General features: G+C 37.3%; 1 pseudogene across 1 annotated transcript; it reads left to right on the forward strand.

Moving 5' to 3' along the window:
- The first annotated feature begins 4204 nt into the window (after positions 1 to 4204).
- On the forward strand, positions 4205 to 13472 carry LOC147509430 (uncharacterized; annotated as a pseudogene). The gene is made up of 11 exons (XR_015215952.1): positions 4205 to 5480; positions 5569 to 5671; positions 5741 to 5920; positions 7135 to 7332; positions 7729 to 7889; positions 8792 to 9071; positions 9905 to 10121; positions 10402 to 10500; positions 10597 to 11117; positions 11907 to 12675; positions 13223 to 13472. The product of XR_015215952.1 is annotated as an uncharacterized LOC147509430 (transcript).
- Positions 13473 to 17652: the final 4180 nt, after the last annotated feature.

A 17652-nucleotide genomic window follows, 5' to 3' on the forward strand; every position in this document is an offset into this window, starting at 1 on the left:
AAAATTCCACCATCCATTTTCTCATTTGTTCAACTTGCTAGTTCCTTTAGGTAAATTTTCAAAATTTTAATTAATTACATGAGTTTAATTAATATTATTGTATTTCTGAGTTCATTATTTGTTTTGTGAATTTTTAGGAATTAGATGGACTTTGTGGAGCCCCACTAGCTAAGATTTATAGTGAGTGAAACCATCACTAATGCTTGGTATTGCAAAGATTCGGAATTGCTTGGAAAATCGTATTGAAATTTGTAACCCTTCGTTATTTGTAAATATGAATTTGTAACTACTCTTAGAAAATATTTTGAAGTTATACTATATATATGGTTCAACGAATATCCTACATGTTTCAGCCTTTTACTTGGGCTTGCTATTATTTACTTGTAAGTAATGGGGATATGGATAAATTCATATATGGAATTGAGATGTTTATTTCAATATAGAACTAGTAGTATCATTTTTGTAGGTTAAGGGCGTCCCAATATAATGAGAAATATGAGAAATTATTTTTTTGCGGGGTAATTAGCAAGAGGGGCATTTTTTGCGGTGTTTAGTTGGTTGCTACAAAATATGGGATTTTTTTTTTTTTGCACCCATTAGTAACTGTTTATAACCGTTACAAATTAAAAGTGTTGCTAAAGTTTTGTATGCTGAAACAGGTATAACCATGCGTTACAAATAATATTTACAACGGTTAAAACCGTTGGAAAATTTTGTTTGCAACGGTTAAAAGCGCCATAATATTATTAGCAACAGTTTTTTGCCGTTAGTATTAGCCTGTTATGGTGTAGTGTAGGCAATCCAATAAGAAATGTGAACACCATATCTTGACATGATTTCATCTTGAATGTCATAAGGCTTGTAATTTGGATGTGTCCTAAATTCATCTTCCAAGGCATTTGCTACCCATGGAGTCTGCATTGTTTGTACATATCCTTTTCATTTGCCCGACATTGGTGCTCACCACAAAACGTACTTCTTCAACTGAAAATGTACCCATTACCAATAATGATTGCATTGATCCTCCACTTGCACTCTATATCTATACACTTCAAGATGTATCTTATTATATTCTCGTCATTTTTTTCTCGTGGTTTGAAACTAAACTTCCTTTTTATAGCTAGATTCTTAAAAACTCCCCGCATGATTCTTAAGTCTAAGCTACCCATTCTCTCTACATGATCTTCTCAGAACTTTTTCCATTTACTCTTTTTCAAATATGCTATTGATGAATATAGAAATGTCTACATCACCATTCACAGAAGGTGGTGGTCTCATGTAAACATCACCATTTTCTTCTGCATTATCCTTATCATTTGTCACAAATTTATCTTCAAAATTGTCACTCTCATATCCTCCAGTAGCTTCACTCATAAATGCCCCAAAATTTGAACTATATGCATATTCATCCCCTCCCCCCCCCCCATCTCCACTTTTAGATTCTTCTTGTTCAATATCAATTTCAACAAATTCATATATATTATGTGAAACTGCAGATACTACATCATCAATTTCTGACTATATACCCTCATCATACACAACATTAGCTTTGGGTGCAGTGGGAATATGACATATTGATTGACTCATCCCTTGATTCAACCTAGGTGATCTCCTAACCCCGACCATCACTTATGTTTAACCCCTTATTTTTGGTGTAGTTGGAGTAAATGTGGATGGATTAAGGGTTTGTGTTGTTTCCGAGAAGATAATGGTGGGGTTAGGAGTGGTAGGAGTCGATGGAAGTGACACTTGTGGAGTGGGAACAGTTTGTAGAAGACACAAATAGATGGAACTTCTTGTCTTTTCCAGGTTCATAAGATTCCACAAATGCATAAGTACTTGATCACTTTTAATCTTACACAAATCACCACCTATCAAACATACAATATCAACAAATGAGCAAGGACTCACCCCTAGACCCAACAACTTGTTCACTTCCTTGTTTTCACATATTCTATGCCTACATAGGTAGTACTTCCTAAAAAAATGTTGTATGCAGCTACTATTGTCGAGCAAGCATAAAACTTGGGAAGTGGCCAAATTAGTGCGTAATTAACAGTGACATTATGTGATTCAGAGGTAATTGCTTTCTCTTGACCAGTTAGACATCATCATCAAAATGAATAGAGAAAGCAAAATGCAGTTGATAGAAAGAAATGATAGTTGCAATTACTTTCTATTGATAGCTTGTTTTTGGTTTTTTGTTTATGTTTGTAACAACTACAAATAATTTTGAGAACCAAAAAGGAAGTTATGAAGGGAACACCTATATTTTTTTTTTGTGGAGCTAATATGTAGAGGCTGACGATTATTTTTGTGACTTGGATTATTCAATGCTTTTTGTGACTTCAAATTGTTCAAAAGAGGAATTTGCATTCATTTTTGTTAAGATGGAGGTGTATAAGACAACATCCTTGTGTTTTGTTAAGAAATGTAACTTAAAATGCAATTATTTGAAGACTAACTTTTGTATATTGGAAGGCTCATTTTTGTATATTGGAAGTCATTAGAATTCTATAACAATGTGATTGAAGAGGTTGTGCATATCGTACAAGTTTGCTTGACACACATTAGCCTGAAGTAACAATCTAAAGTTGTACAAAATAAGAACCAAACGCGTGATGAGACTTTCTCTTAAACGGACATGTTATATGGTGTCTTGAGCAGCTCTTTGCACAACTTATATAGCGGCGTCCGTTAAAAACAAGTTAACAAACGTAAATTAAAAACTGTTTAAGACACTATATAAACCGTCCATGAACATGTCCTTCAAAGAGAGGGACCCTTCAAAGAAAGCCCGCCAAAAGTTAATATTTAGACTTCACATGAATATAGAAACCCAACAACAACAACACCCATTTAACATTCACGCTCGGATCTGCTCCCGCAATCTGAAAACCTTGTAGTCACCCTCGTAAGTGAAAACCATGCATATTTACTAGTGACCACCAAGTAAGGGTGTAAAAAGACCCTCAAGCCTCGGCCCGCCCATGGGCTGAAAAAGCCTTCAAATTAAGCCCTCCCTACAATTCGAGGGGTCGGGTTGAGCCTCATGTTTTGAAGGGGGAGGTAAGGGGCCTAGATGTGAAAAGCATGAGGGCAGCCCTCACAACTTTTCTATGTAATTTTATTAATATTGTGTTAAAAAGTACGTAATTGTATAAATAGCAAAATGAAAAATATGTTTTACAGAAGTTAGTGATTTATGTAGGTTCCTCCAACGTTACATGAAAAATCTAGTTCAAAATAACAAATTGTTCCATGTCCGATATGAACCCAAGTTACTTCTCCATGTATAAGTAAGAATAAAATATAAATCCGAGTGATGTGCGTGATATGATCCTTGGTATATGGTAATGAAGTTTTTAATCAACTTCAACTAATCAAACACAAGTTATTCTACAACCTACAACACCACATCATATTTTTGGTCTCATATGTATTTCTTATTTATTCATGGAATACATCGACACATAAAACCTAAGAACGAAACTTTTGAATTTTATTATATTACATACAAATTTTAACCAAATTATTAATTAAGTACATTAACCAAAGTCAAGATTGAGAAAACCTATTATTTAAACGCGTGATAATTAATTTATTGCATCAATTTAGCAAGATTATACTATAAATAAAGAGCTTAAGAGAGTAATCAAACTTGGCCCTCAAACCCGACTTTTCTCGCCGACTCTCAATTCTCTAAAGAGGGTTGAGGTAAGGGTTAGTGGCTTCACAATTTTAGCATTACCGTCATAGGCCCGCCCCATTACTTACTACGTGAGGGCGGCGGTGGCTCAACCCTCCCTCAAGTCATCACGGGGCTTTATGGTTTGAGGGCGAGAAAGTAAATTTTTTTAATTACCCCCTACCAGGCTACCACCAAGTTGTCGATTTGTTGATAGTTTAGTCCCAGAATATGCAATTGCTCCATTGTTTTAATACTAGCCGTTACTACGCATTAATAAGGAAGGCTCAAGATTTATATTTTTTTTTGCAAGCTCGTCACGAAAAGATTAGGGTTTTTTAGACATTGGTCCTAGTCTTACTATGGTAATTAGACTTTGGTCTAGAAATACTGAAATATTAGGTTTTAATTCTACTTCTGCTACTTGACCGTTAGTCAATTTAGTTGACTGTGGTCATGTTGCATGCTCTTTTGAAATGGTAAGAATGCCCCTTGAGCATGCGTCTCACGCGCTTACTAGTCTAATTACCATAGTATGCGTAGAACCAATGTATTCATGTGAAATGTTGATTTGCCACGTGTTGGTCTGTAATTAGATCAATGTGATCTAACAACTCAATTTCGCCCCAATAACTTAAACAAACCCATTTTACTTTATGTCTTCTCTTCAACCCGTTTCATCACAATTACAATTGTAAATCAAGGCAATCAAACACTGAAAAAGACCAAAGTACACTCTTCCAATTCTCCAACTAAAAATAAACAAGGAACCACCAAACCCATTCTCAAAACGAAAAGAATTTCAACTCTCCCATATAAAAATAAAAAATAAAAAATGATGAACTCCCATATCATAGTTGTTGTTGCCGATACCTCCTTCTAGGTTCCGTGTTCGTGTCGATGTGGTTGTATTTATTGAGTTTTCAGTTAATGGGGTTTGATTTTTTGGGTTTGATATATTGATTTTGAGGTTTTGATGTTGTGCGTTCAAGGAGCATGGTCTAATGTTGGTGGGGTGCCGAAGGTGGTGGTGGTGGGAAACAAGGATGAAACAAGGATGAGGATGATGATTGGGCGTTCTTAATTGTGGCCTTTAAGTGTTTGAGGAATGGTCGCACTTGTTAACTGTAAACCTACAGACCACAATTGATACTACAATACCCGAAACCAAATATTTGATACGGTGTGAAAAAATATGCTTGAAAAATATGTTTGGGTCGGGTTTTGGGGGGTACAGGTCGATTTTTGGTCTGTTTTTCAAGTCGGGTTTCGAGTCCAAATGAACACCCCGTGTTATCTAGTAAACGTGTGAGAGTCACGCGCAAGACATATCAAAAAACCAAGCAGCATGACCGTAGTCAACTCAACTGACTGACAGTCAAGTAGCAGAAGTAGGACTAAAACCTAATATTTCAGCATTTATGAACTAAAGTCTAATTACCATAGTAAAACTAGGACCAATGTCTAAAAAACCCTACATACAGAAACAACGAATTAGTGCTGAATTAGTACAAATTTTTCTATGTTGTTATTGTTTCGTGGAGAGAACATATTAATCCCAAACCGGTTCGACTTCTTAGTAAAAGCCGGTTCAAGTGGACAGAAGAGCAGAAGATTATGAAGAAAGAAGTAGAAAGAAAATTAGTTGAGAAAGTTGGAGAAACAATTTCTTCCATAAACGAAGCAAAACATGTTGACCAAGTCATCTCCTCTCTTCACTCTCTCCATCCTTCTCTTCCCGTTGGATTCTTCTCTTATCGTAGGTAGTATAGATAGTCGCTACAGAGACCAGGTCAGTTATTCTCTACTCTACTTAACTATAGCTTTATTAAAATGTGTTTATATAATAATTAGTATTACTATATCATATCATATATCAGGTCCTCAATGCTGTGGTTCCATCCACGTTGGAAATTGATGAATGGAGACATGTTTTTTATCATGGACTTGCATTTCCAGCTCTTGCTAGATTTTTAATCTACAGTAAGTTTATTATTGATTATGGCACCATCCTTACTGTTAACGTCGTCATACTGATATTCTACATGGCAGATGTTGCTTCCAATTGGTTAGCGTGTTTTCCTTTTTCAGCACGAAAGTATGTCTACGATTCTTTCTTCCTTAACGGGCCTTCTATTGAGGTTGTTCAAGCTGTAGTTCCTGGTTTATCACCGAAAGTGGAATTAAGAATGAAGACGCGACTTTTAATGCTGTCTGTTCAAATGCAGAGAGGTATTTGTTGCTAGTTTCATGTTGTTGTTTTTTTTTTGGAATAAAAGGCGATTATTGTTATTTTATTTTTCAAATGCATTTCATGTCAAAAAGACAAAAACTAATTCTTCTAGCACTATTTTAGGTATTTCTTACTGATGTAAGCTAATCATCCTTATGCTTCGCAAGATTTTTACTTTAGTAATATCAATAGCTTCGAACAAGTTGATTTGATAGGGTTTTAGTTAAGTGGGTTATTAGATAGGCAATTGATGTAAGACTTTCCATTTTGTGAAGCTGATTAGGGATTGAGGTACCCACTTTCATTGTTTCTCCCTATCATTGTGGTTGAAGCTCTGTAGGATCCTTCCAATGTCACATTTTCTTTTTTGAGATACCAGATCCTCATTCATATCTTCAGTTTGTTGATGACACAACTGTAGGGAACACAATTAGTCCTCTGGGATACCTTTTGAGGTCATTTGGCTTGTTTCGAAGCTATTTCGGTGTTGAAAGTCAACCTTAATAAGAGTGCTAGTACACCGTGGGTGAGATTGGCAGATCAAAGAATCAGTGATTCTGGTGTTCTCTCTATTCTTCCTATCTTCAGCTATTACCGGGTGTTGAGTATTTATCATAAGATTATAAAGAATATGGTGATCAAGAACTTGTAGCGTAATCACACAGTATGGATAGGTCGATAGGCCGGTAGGGTGTTCCTTATATGAGTTCCTATCCATCCTTCCAATTTACCTCATTTCCTTGTTTTTGGCTCCTGTGAGTGTTGCCCATAGATTTGATTGTAACACGTGGTCTCGAGGAAAATCGTCAGTATCACCTTGTTAGTTGGAATAGGGTGTGTTTTCCCAAGCTCGAAGGGTTTCCAGAAGTGAAGGAGATACAGATTATGATTCCTGCTCTGTCAATAAATGGTTGCGCAATTTGGCACTGAACATGTACTCTGGAGGGAAAAAAAATATTTGTCTCCAGACATGATTCACTTGTTTTGGTTGGGAGTGGCATATAATGACGATACATGTATGCCTATGGCTTGCAGGCAACCTCTTTCTACATTGTAACTTATCTGTTTCCCTACATTAAGATGTTCAATCTTTTAACGCCAAACAAGAAAAATGAACCTTTTGGAGAAGTCTAATCTTTCTTTTCTTTTTTGTTTTTCATATTTTTCATATTACTTTTAAGATTTACCTACAGAGGTGATCCTTTCATGACAGGATACTGGTATTGCGCTTGCTTGAAAAAGATGGGGTACTCCATATGGCCAGGGAATTTGGGGCTTCCACGAGATCTGAAGATTTTGCTAGTGAAAGGCTCAAGCCAGATAACTTGGTCTTCATATCTAGGGTTGCACAGCAAGTCGTGTCCATTCCTGACAAAGCGCGACTGGGGGCCTCTGCTGAACTTTCTTCACAGTATCCTTTAAAATTCTTTTAGTGGATAGTGAATAATGATATTTGATATCGTTATGCACATTTTCTTTCTGTTCACATTTGATATAACTAAGAGGATATTAAGTAGGGGATATTTGGGTACTAAATTAAGAGGAGTGAGACATGAGGACCTGGTATTTGGGTGGGAGAATGTAATCCTTTTACACAGTTGAGTGTAATATTATAGCAGTGTAACATTCTCTACTTTACTAATTATAATCTATTCTTTTCAAGATAAGATAAAATCAACTAGAGAAAAAGAAGAAGAAAGAAAAATTAAGGCCTAATTCCAGGAGTTTGCATAATTTATTTTTTTAGGTTATTTGCTCTGTTTTCTTCTATCTGGTTTACTGTTAATACTTAACAGAATTATGTTAGCTTGTTCTTCAAGCAGATTTGTATTCAACTTCTCGCTGGGGCAGAAAATGGTGCACTAGAACTCTGTGATACAAAACATATTTTGGACCGAAGTGTTGTGGATGCTACCTTGTTCTTTGTTGGGGAAACATTTGCCCGCATTTGTCGCCGTGGGTCTGCAGGTGATCTGGACGTTGTCATAGTGTGCTTATATTGGGGCATATGGTAGATGTAGCAGGATGTAGTACATTCTAATTGCTTAAAAACAATCAGAAAACTCCGTTTGAAAATAGAAATAGCCTAATATTTTGTGCAATGCTTGTGAATTATGAATGCAAGTTCCCTCAACTTGTTAGAAAATGTTAGTTTATGCCAAAATTAGCATTGAATATAGTATATAATCTAATCACTCAAATATATGTTCTAAAAACTTTTGGATGATCTTTCGCAAAGTAATTTCTGATTTACACAACCTTTTTTCACATTCTCAGTATTCTTTTATGTGAAGTTGCTAGCCACATGTAAAATGTGGGCTGTGGAGTAACATCAAAATATCATTCTGTTAAGTAAGGGGAAATTTTTGTCTCTGGTCTTCCCTCCCCCTCCCCCCTCCACTTTTTGGAATTCCTGCTTGATTGCTTCCACGATCATTTTTCCTTTGGGTTGAGTGCTGCTCACTGCGTTTTAACTTTCTGTTGACAAACCCTTTTTTTTTCTTTGCCTTTTTTACAAGAGATATTGAAACTGTAAAGTATATTAATTTGGAAAGTAAATAATTAAAAAGGCATGGGAAGAGATGGGTGCTACATCCATTTATCTTCAGCATTCTCTTTGATGTGCTTGTTCATATAAGTTTCTGACTTGGAACTTATCAAACTTCTCTAGTCACTTCTGTAATAGTATGACGCATCACCAGATGAAAAAGCGAAATAGATACTCAACCATAATGGAAAACTTGAAATGCATATTGTGCTCAAGTGAAGGAACCATGTGTCACCATTTATTGTTTTAAAATCTTGATGTTAGAGATCCTATTTTCAGTTCTCTCACAACTGACAATTCAGTTCTCTACTTTTATACCCAGATATTCTGATAGCTGAAATGATCCCTCAAATTCTTAAACTTGTGTGAAGAGCTTCTTATCATCAAGTGTTGATTCTCTTGATCCTAATCTGATCAAATCCGAAGTCAAAAGCCCAGTTCTGGATTAAAATTCTGGAGGCAGTAAAAGACCCATATGCTGTGGAAAGAATGTCTGAACAGCTATTGCGTCATCTTTATGCTGAAAATGCAAGTGATGTTGAAGCATACTGGTGTATCTGGATTTTGTTTCACCGAACTTTCAAAACCCAAGCATCTATCAGGTCAGTTGCTATATATGCTATGCATGCTTTTCTCAATGCTGCTGAGCTACACTGTGATATCACTCATATCTGAGCATAATTACGATGACTCAATATGGTTCTACCTTAGTTAAGAAATGGGAACTTAAAACATCTGAGATTTTTCTGTGGTTGTGTGGGGATTGTTGGGGTAGGAGAAATTGGGTATCAGATATAACTAAGTGTTTGGGACCTAGGAAAAATTGAGTTCTAGTAGTTGGGGATAAAATTACGCCACACATCCACAAGTTTTGGACAAGGGGATGGCTAAATCTAGAAGAATGCTGTATAAACCTGGATACAAGGAGAAAGTCCTTGACAAAAAACTAGAGAAATACCTTGATTACAATTTACAATAGTTTTTTTTTTTTAACGGTAAAAATATGGGTGCATTATATGTAATTAAAGAGTGAAAAAGAGAGTACAATGTAGGATGAGATGAGAAGAACTTAACTCTCTGGATGCGGTATCTGGTGTACAACTACTCTATTGATTAATAGTGGGGTGCCAATACCAGTGGATTCAAGAAAGGGGTGCCATTACCATAGTTGATGGTGCTCAACTGCTAATACCACCGCCCTAAATGAAAAGATACAATTACTGGTATCTACTACACCTTGTATGGATGCTTCATTCAGTTGTGCCTATCAGAAATTATCGCACTTGGAGTTAACTATTTCACTGTTGGTATTATGAATTTTGTTTTCATTTTTAATCTTTAAGCAATGCTGTCATATTCTTTTTATTTTCCTAGAGAGTACCCTTTTACCAATTGTGACTATGGTATACTGATCCTCACAATTTTCCATATTTAGGTCAATGTTTGTTGACAAGTTTTGCTGTGGAAAATATTTCGGCCTATGTTGCTTGAGATGGATTCTTCAGTTTGTTGTTCTTGAATGCCCACCCACAAATCTAATGGGTTGACGAAAGGTGAACATAATAAGGGCCTTTTAGACAGGGTGCAGTGCATGGTTGAAGTATGGTCCAAGCATGAGTTTGTCCAAAGAGCTCCAATGGAGCAACAAGCTTGTATCCTTCATGCCTTTTAATTTGTATCTCCCCAGACATCATCACATTGACTGGTCCTTTTACACAAGTTAAGAAGTAATGCAAGTATGATCCTTTTTATGCCTGATTCATTTCAATACATCTCTCAGCCTATTAGAATTTGTAATTATATCTTGATTGCTGAGCTTTGGTGAGCTCTGATACTCTGTGTCAGTTCTGTTAAGGTCACTCTGCCACACATTAAAAGGTCCTTGTTATGTATTTCTTTTTAAAATTTTGTTAACCCTTCACAAGTATTCAGATGTAACTTGGCGACAGTGGGCCTTCTTATGGAGAAGATGTCGGGATGAATTAGAAGCAACCAAGGATGTGATGCATTCGATTCTACAAGGGGTCGGCTGTATGACTTTATTCTTACTAGTTTTGGCAGAGTATTCGGTGGTTTGAGTGGTTATTATGTGTTTCTTATAGTTATCCTGATTCTTGATTGTTGCAGGCAGATTAGAGAGCCCTATTCATTTAGTGCGAAGAATGGCTGGCTGTGTTGCTTTGGTTTTCTCCAAAGTAGTTGACCCAAATAATCCCCTCTACCTTGATGATAGTTGCACTGAAGAAACAATTGACTGGGAATTTGGGTTCACTCCTGATAATGGAAAGAGTTTAGCTACTTCACCTAGCAGAGGAAAGGCCAAGGATAAGACAGAAACGTCTCCCACCTCTATGTCAAATGAAAAAGTCGGTTATGCAGCATTTGACAGAATGCAAGTTAAAAATACAAATAAGAACCTCTCCAATTTCAAGTTGGTTGACCCCTTTGAGATAATTGATCCAGCAACACTAAACAGTGAGCACGTTTATGATGAGGATGAAGATGATGATGCAAGTGAGACTTCGGAAATGAGTGATTCATCCTTACAGCCGTATGACTTGTCCGATGATGACACACACCTGAAAAAAGTTTGCCGCCAACTTGTTGACTTAGTTGGGGCATTACGGAAACCTGATGATCCAGATGGAGTAAGTTGTTAATTTTATCTTTGTTCTTAGAATAGGAATCTTGGTTTAACCTGATGATCCACATGCATATATAGTAAGCATTGTTTTTTCTACTGATACCGCTCATGGATTCTGACATTGACTCCCTATGTGGTGCATATTATCGCGTCAAGATGCATACCATATTACCATCTATAAACTATCATTTCTAAGCTGTTTTCCTGTTCTGTCTGGGAAAACGATAGTTACATATTTGGAATGATAAATAATGATGCTTAAAAGTCGGATGAGATATCCTACAGTACAAGTTTTCAACAAAGAAAACGACAACAAAGCAGAAACAATCAACTCCAATATTTATTATCGAAAAAAAAAAAAAAAAAAATCAACTCCAATATCCACCTGTTCAGTCATTCCCACGACTGCCCAAATTGAACCCCATCTGAACACAAAACCCAAGCAGTATGTCTCCCCGTTCCTCCCAAATGTTTTTCCAAAGTAAAATGAGACCGTTGATTGAAATAAACACTATCTCCATGGAACGTTCAGTCATCAAAGTGGGAAAAATGGTGCTATTTACGTGAATGGTAAAATAGAGCATGAGAGACAGTCCTAGGGGGAAGTACAGTGGGTGGATTTGTTCATCAACATGGTTGGTATTTTGTTTTAAGATATTAGTGGTCTATTAACCACACTAGCATCCATCTCTAATAGTGCCACTGTGCTCTCTATAAAGTGCTATTCTGATTCCTCTAGCTTGGGAACTGTTAGTTTTTCATTGTGAATGAGTCAATGCTTCTTAATTTGCAGGTGGAAAGAGCATTAGATGTTGCTGAGAATCTGGTTAGAGCATCACCTGATGAACTTAAACATGCATCGGGCGAAGCTTGTCAGGAGCACTTGTGCAGGTTCAAGGTTCAGATTTGACTGTTGAAGGAGAAGAAGAAACTGCAGAAGAAAAAGGCAAAAGCTCTGATTGCATTGCTTGTCACATGTCCATTTGAATCTTTGGGCGCCTTTAACAAGCTATTGTACTCACCTAATGTGGATATCAGTCAACGATCCTTATACTTTGAGACTATGACTGATGCTGCTGCAGGAGCTTTGCTGATGCAAGATGCATAAAACAAATAATCAGCAAAAGGGCCTTATATCAACAATATCAGAGACCCAACCATGGTTCTTGCCCCTAGTGTAGGGCCTCCTGGAGCAGGTGCTTGGAAAGAAATCTCCAGATACAGGAACTCCTTTTACGCTTGGTCATATCAATATGAGAGGGAACTTCCTTTGAGACCAGTCCAGGTCAAGAAAGGAAGTCCCGCGAAATGGAGTCTACATTCAGCCAAAAGACAAGAATATCAGGTGGAACAGCCAAAACAACTTCCCTTGTATGTTTCGCATTTGGCGCCCCAGCTAGCAGGGTTTTGATAAGAAGAGGTATGGTGTTGACTTGCTTGGTGCAGATTTTGTTGTTCTTGGGAGACTTATTTATATGCTTGGTATTTGTATGAAATGTACAGCCATGCATCCAGAAGCTTCAGCTTTAATTCCTCATTTTCTAATTCTGTTAAGCGTCCAGGTAAGATTTTTGCCTCGAACTGCCATATAATTTGATATGGTTTGAATGCCATATCGGGTGTTAAAGTATTCAAATATTTAGTTTCGAAACTAGCACTGTCTGTGGATAGGGCTAACATGGAAGATTTTCTACAGCGCATTGCGAATTGTTCAGTGAGAGTCAATGATCTCGATCTAGGTTGAGTTTTGGCTTCAAAGAGCTCCCAGGGTTTATTTTGCTTCTGGCAAAGTGTGTCTCTATATATATGATCAAAATATCACAAATGGAGAATGAAGTATCCTACTGATATGTCATACGGGATATATGAAAACAAGAGAAACACGAAGAAGAATGAAATAAAACAAAGAACTACAACTTTGATCATGCTTTCTGCCAAGCAAGGAACCCCCATCTGTCAAATGATATACTTCTTCATCTTGCATTTGGTCATGCACAAAACGCCATCCCCTGAATCACCATTGGAGTACAGTTGATTTGTCCTACTGAAATAACTTTTTAGTCTTTTCACCACCATCTAATTTTTGTCCATTGTATTTGTTTCGGGGAGGTTTCCCATCACGCTGGAAGCATAAGCAAGGTCAGACCTACTGTTATATCTTTTGCAGCTTCATGTGTATTTGATAGCACTTCATCCGTCATCTGTAGCTTATCACCTTTGTTTGAAGGAAACCCTGAGATTTCTAAAGGGCTTCGGAATGGATAACGTGGTCACTGGCGTTGCTGAATCTGACACTGACACTGAATGCATCTGTAAGGCTTTGAATCAAATTCCCTTCCTATGTTCTGCACTGTCTTGACAAGGAAAACGCTGTTGAAATAACATGATTCCAAACGCCTTACTTGAAATACGTTATTAATGTTTCAATACAATAGACAGCTTCACTTTCTCCCCTAAAAGAGCACATATCCAACCCTCATCGCTTGGACTCTAACCCAATCTCCAGTAGCAATTTAGATTTGGGTGAAATTCATTATTCTGCTACGGTTTTTTTTTTCTAGTTAAATTTCCTCTCTGCACCTGTGCTTTTTGAATGCATTCGCACTAGTTACTGTTGTTAAACCTAGGGAGACAAATAAGAATCATAGTCATTGTAATTTGTATAGGGAGGAAGCTGTGTTGGTGGGACCATGTATTGTTGTGTTGATCTTTGTCTTGGAGAATTTGGACTGCTTTAGAAATCCTTGGACATGGGGTCACTTGGCTGCCCGAGGAGTTTGCCTTTCTCAGTCTTGTGGTGAACATAGGGCTTGAGGGGAACTGTGCATTTGATAGGGTTCCAGAGACCTATGTTAAGGCCCGGGCCTTATTAAATCAAATTATAGAGAGACGGGAGCTGGTGCGGGATAGAGTGCATTATTATTGAGACTGGGTATGACAAAAGGCTGACACTCGCTAGGGCTCAGCCAACCCTAACCCGGCGCATTGAGGGTTCAACTCACAAACTGGAGGTAAACCCACCCAATCAACACAAAGTATGGGTTCTCCGGCGGGAACCGGGTTGGCTGGTGAAATATTATCAGAAGAAGAAGTTGGAGGTAGATCAATTAAATAAAATTAAGTTTAGTTTAAATTCAATTCTTGTTTTAGATTAAACTCTTAGAATCATTGTTCTTCATTAGTTTGATAAATAAAATAGTTAGTTTGTCAATTTTGATTTTGTCATTTACAATTGTTTAGATCTAAATTCCTTTATTACTTGTTATTCATTTTCCTAGTTATTACCTAAGATTTCAATTATTGTTTTAGATAAATTGCATAAAGATAGATTTTTTATATGATGTCTAGTTTTAAATCAATGGGAAATGATAGTAGTATGAATCAGGCTAAACCTCCATTAGGGGGTTGAAGAAGCCTTGATGACGCTTTGATCTTTGTTAAACTTAGAAATCGCCGTGATAATTATTCCACTCTAAAGCGATTAATTCACCATGAGAATGGGTTTAATCCGCTCACATGCTAGTTATGAATTGGTAGAAATGACATGTATAATTAGGGATTATAATTACTATTTTGATATGCAAGCATTCAATTTGGATCACGACGAGTCTTTGTTAGTAGGATTAAGTCGAGTTAAAGGTAGATTTAATTCCTTTTAATTCTTTATCTAGATTCAAACCATAGCATTCTCTCGTTTCGTTATTAGTAACTTGTTAATTAAATTCACCTCGTAGTATAGAATTCCGTCGTAAATCTCTCATTAGACTTAAGACTGATTAATTAGACTAGAAAACATTCCATGCTAAAGAACTAGGAAGTGGAACTAATTTTGTTACTCCACTTTATTTTGATAGAATTGAGAGTAGAAAACTTGATAAATTTGGCTCGTAATAAGTTTTTAGTTTACTACGTTTTGAGTTTTATCGTTCATTTTGTAGGTAAACTATCATTTTTATCTTTATCAAATGAGCTGCCATCTTAGTTACCTTTAGCATTGTTTTCATAGTATAATTAGTCATTTTAAAGTCCATTAAAACCTACCTTTGTTTGATTCATTTTTGTGGTTGTCCGTTTCAGCATTGAAAAGTTCGAAAAATTACTTTTTGAGCTGACCAGCGAAGCGGAGGCGTAAGCGCTGGAACCTTGAGCACCGCGCCCAAACCTTCAAAAGCGACCGGGCCCTAAACACTGTAACTTGAAGTTACACGGGCACCTGCGCCCAAAGTGAGCGCTTCTAAGCTGAATTTTGCGGATTTCCACGGGTTTGTTTCAAACCCGAGTTTTAAGTTTTTGGTGTTCTAACTTGTTATATACATTGAACACGCGTAAACAAGACCCTATTCATAAAAGTGAAGCAAGGGCGCAATCAGGTATTCCTTTCTTCCATACCTCGTAGATCTCGGTTAGAGGTTTATACTAATATATCAAGATTGTTTGGAGGTTGTCGTGTTTAGACTTAGACTTGCATGAGATTAAAGATGCAGTGGAGAAAAACACCGAGCGTAATTAACCGTCAACGTCAACAAACAAATCTATCGAGTATACCAATCACTACACCTCTAGCTACTATCCCACCCACCACCTGACATAATGGTTGAAGAAGAGAGACTCCTCTCTCAGGCTTTTACAAAGCCTTGGCGATAATCCTAAATCTTGCATCGTTCTACTTGACCCGGTGGGGATTTTCAAATTCCCCAAACATATTTAATTTGTTACCCGTTTTCCATGGTTTTAGACCATGAAAAACCTTATTAACATCGTAAAGATTGAACAAGTCCTTACAACATTCCATCATCCTACGGTTGGTGGAACAAATTAAAGCCCGAGGTATATTTCCCTTCACCTTAGCCCGATAAGGCTGGCGTCTTGGTTAGCGCCCAAAGCGCCTTAACTTCAATGGACTTCGTGGAGCTAAACTTGTTCACTGTTTATGGAACATTTTTACCCACCCCTAAAGGCGGATGAGATGCTTTCCAAGATTCATTTTTTTTCGACAAAATTCTCATGAATCATTTTCGAGGCTTGGAATCGTTTCACCGATCGCTTATAGAGTGTCCACACCATAACCTAGCAAAAGACATGTTAGTTAGTTTGCCTTTTCAAAGGACTTCTACATCACCATAAAGAAGTCCTTGACATAATGAATGGGGGTAGTTTCCTAAGTAAAGGAGCCTCGGAGGCTTACAAATTTTAGAAGATCAAACTAAGCCTTAATAATAATTGGGGTAGTGATGATATCCCCGCTCTGCTAGTTCTTCTTCAACGATTAAAAGCCGGTATGTTTGAGATGAAACCGATCCAGAACTTAAAAATTTAATCGAATCTCTAACTAAAAGGTTGAGGCTATTTACGTTCAACAAAGTCTATCCCGTCATGAATGTAAACTCCAACCCATGTAATTTCTGTTTGAGTCACGAGCACCACGACTCTATTGTCCTCTAGCCTATGAACAACAACAATTAGAGCAAGATAATGTTTTGCTCCATTAATAGCTATCCTATTCCTAATGCCCCATGGAGACAACATCCCAACTTTAGTTGGCGAAACAATCAACAAGTTACACCTCCGGGGTTTAATAACCAAAATGTTAGGCAAAGCAAACAACTATAACCAAGCTCCACCTAGACAAGGACAAGGTGAGGGAATTATAATAATTATAACAACCAAAGCGCCAACCCCGACAAGGTCTAGCACAAGGTCAGGGTAATTATAATAGTTATAATACCAATAGAATTATCGTTCGGTTAACAATAGTAACTATCACAACCCACCCATAAATAATCAGCGTGAGATAGTTCGGTCGCACCACACGCGGACTACTACACCTACACAACGGATCGTATCGGCGCTTTTATCTGGTTACCCAACAACTTTTCAAACAATGACTCAATCAAACCCAGCGGATCTTACAATCCATAAATCGGGGCATCAACGGTTAGCTAAGAGAAAATGACAAAAGCGTGTTTCGGGACAAAGCGATACCAAACCCCTAAAATAGCAAACCACGGCCTTTGAGGTAAGCGGTAATACTAGTGCGGAAACTACAATCGTAGGTGACCTAAATGCCATCACTACTCTCCGTTTGGAAGAGTGGTTGATAACAAAATAACTATGCTATAGTTACCCCATGATACTCCTACACGGATATCGAACTAGATGCGAAATAGAAACTGAAGAGCCTACCACTTTAGAGATACCGGTTAAACCACAAACTAAGAAGCCAAGGTTAAAGCCAAGGTTACACTAAATATAGAAGCGAAACCACCGTTCCCTCAGGAAATTAGCCATGCTAACCAGGGATACAAACTTTGAGGAGATTAGGAATGTTTTCAAAATCTAGCGATAAACCTTCCTTTTCCGAAGCTATTAAAAGCTACCTAACCACGCTAAGTTTCGAAAGAGTTATTGCATTACTAGGCGTAAGACCAACATACCTAAAACGCATTTCTAACTGAATAGTTCCCAGCTTTATCGAAAATAATGGAATTGTTAAGTACAAGGACCACGAAAGTAGATCCTCTTTGTAAAATGCACCTTAG

Source organism: Coptis chinensis, chromosome 3 (genome assembly GCF_015680905.1).
Source record: "Coptis chinensis isolate HL-2020 chromosome 3, ASM1568090v1, whole genome shotgun sequence".
Taxonomy (NCBI): Eukaryota; Viridiplantae; Streptophyta; class Magnoliopsida; order Ranunculales; family Ranunculaceae; genus Coptis; species Coptis chinensis.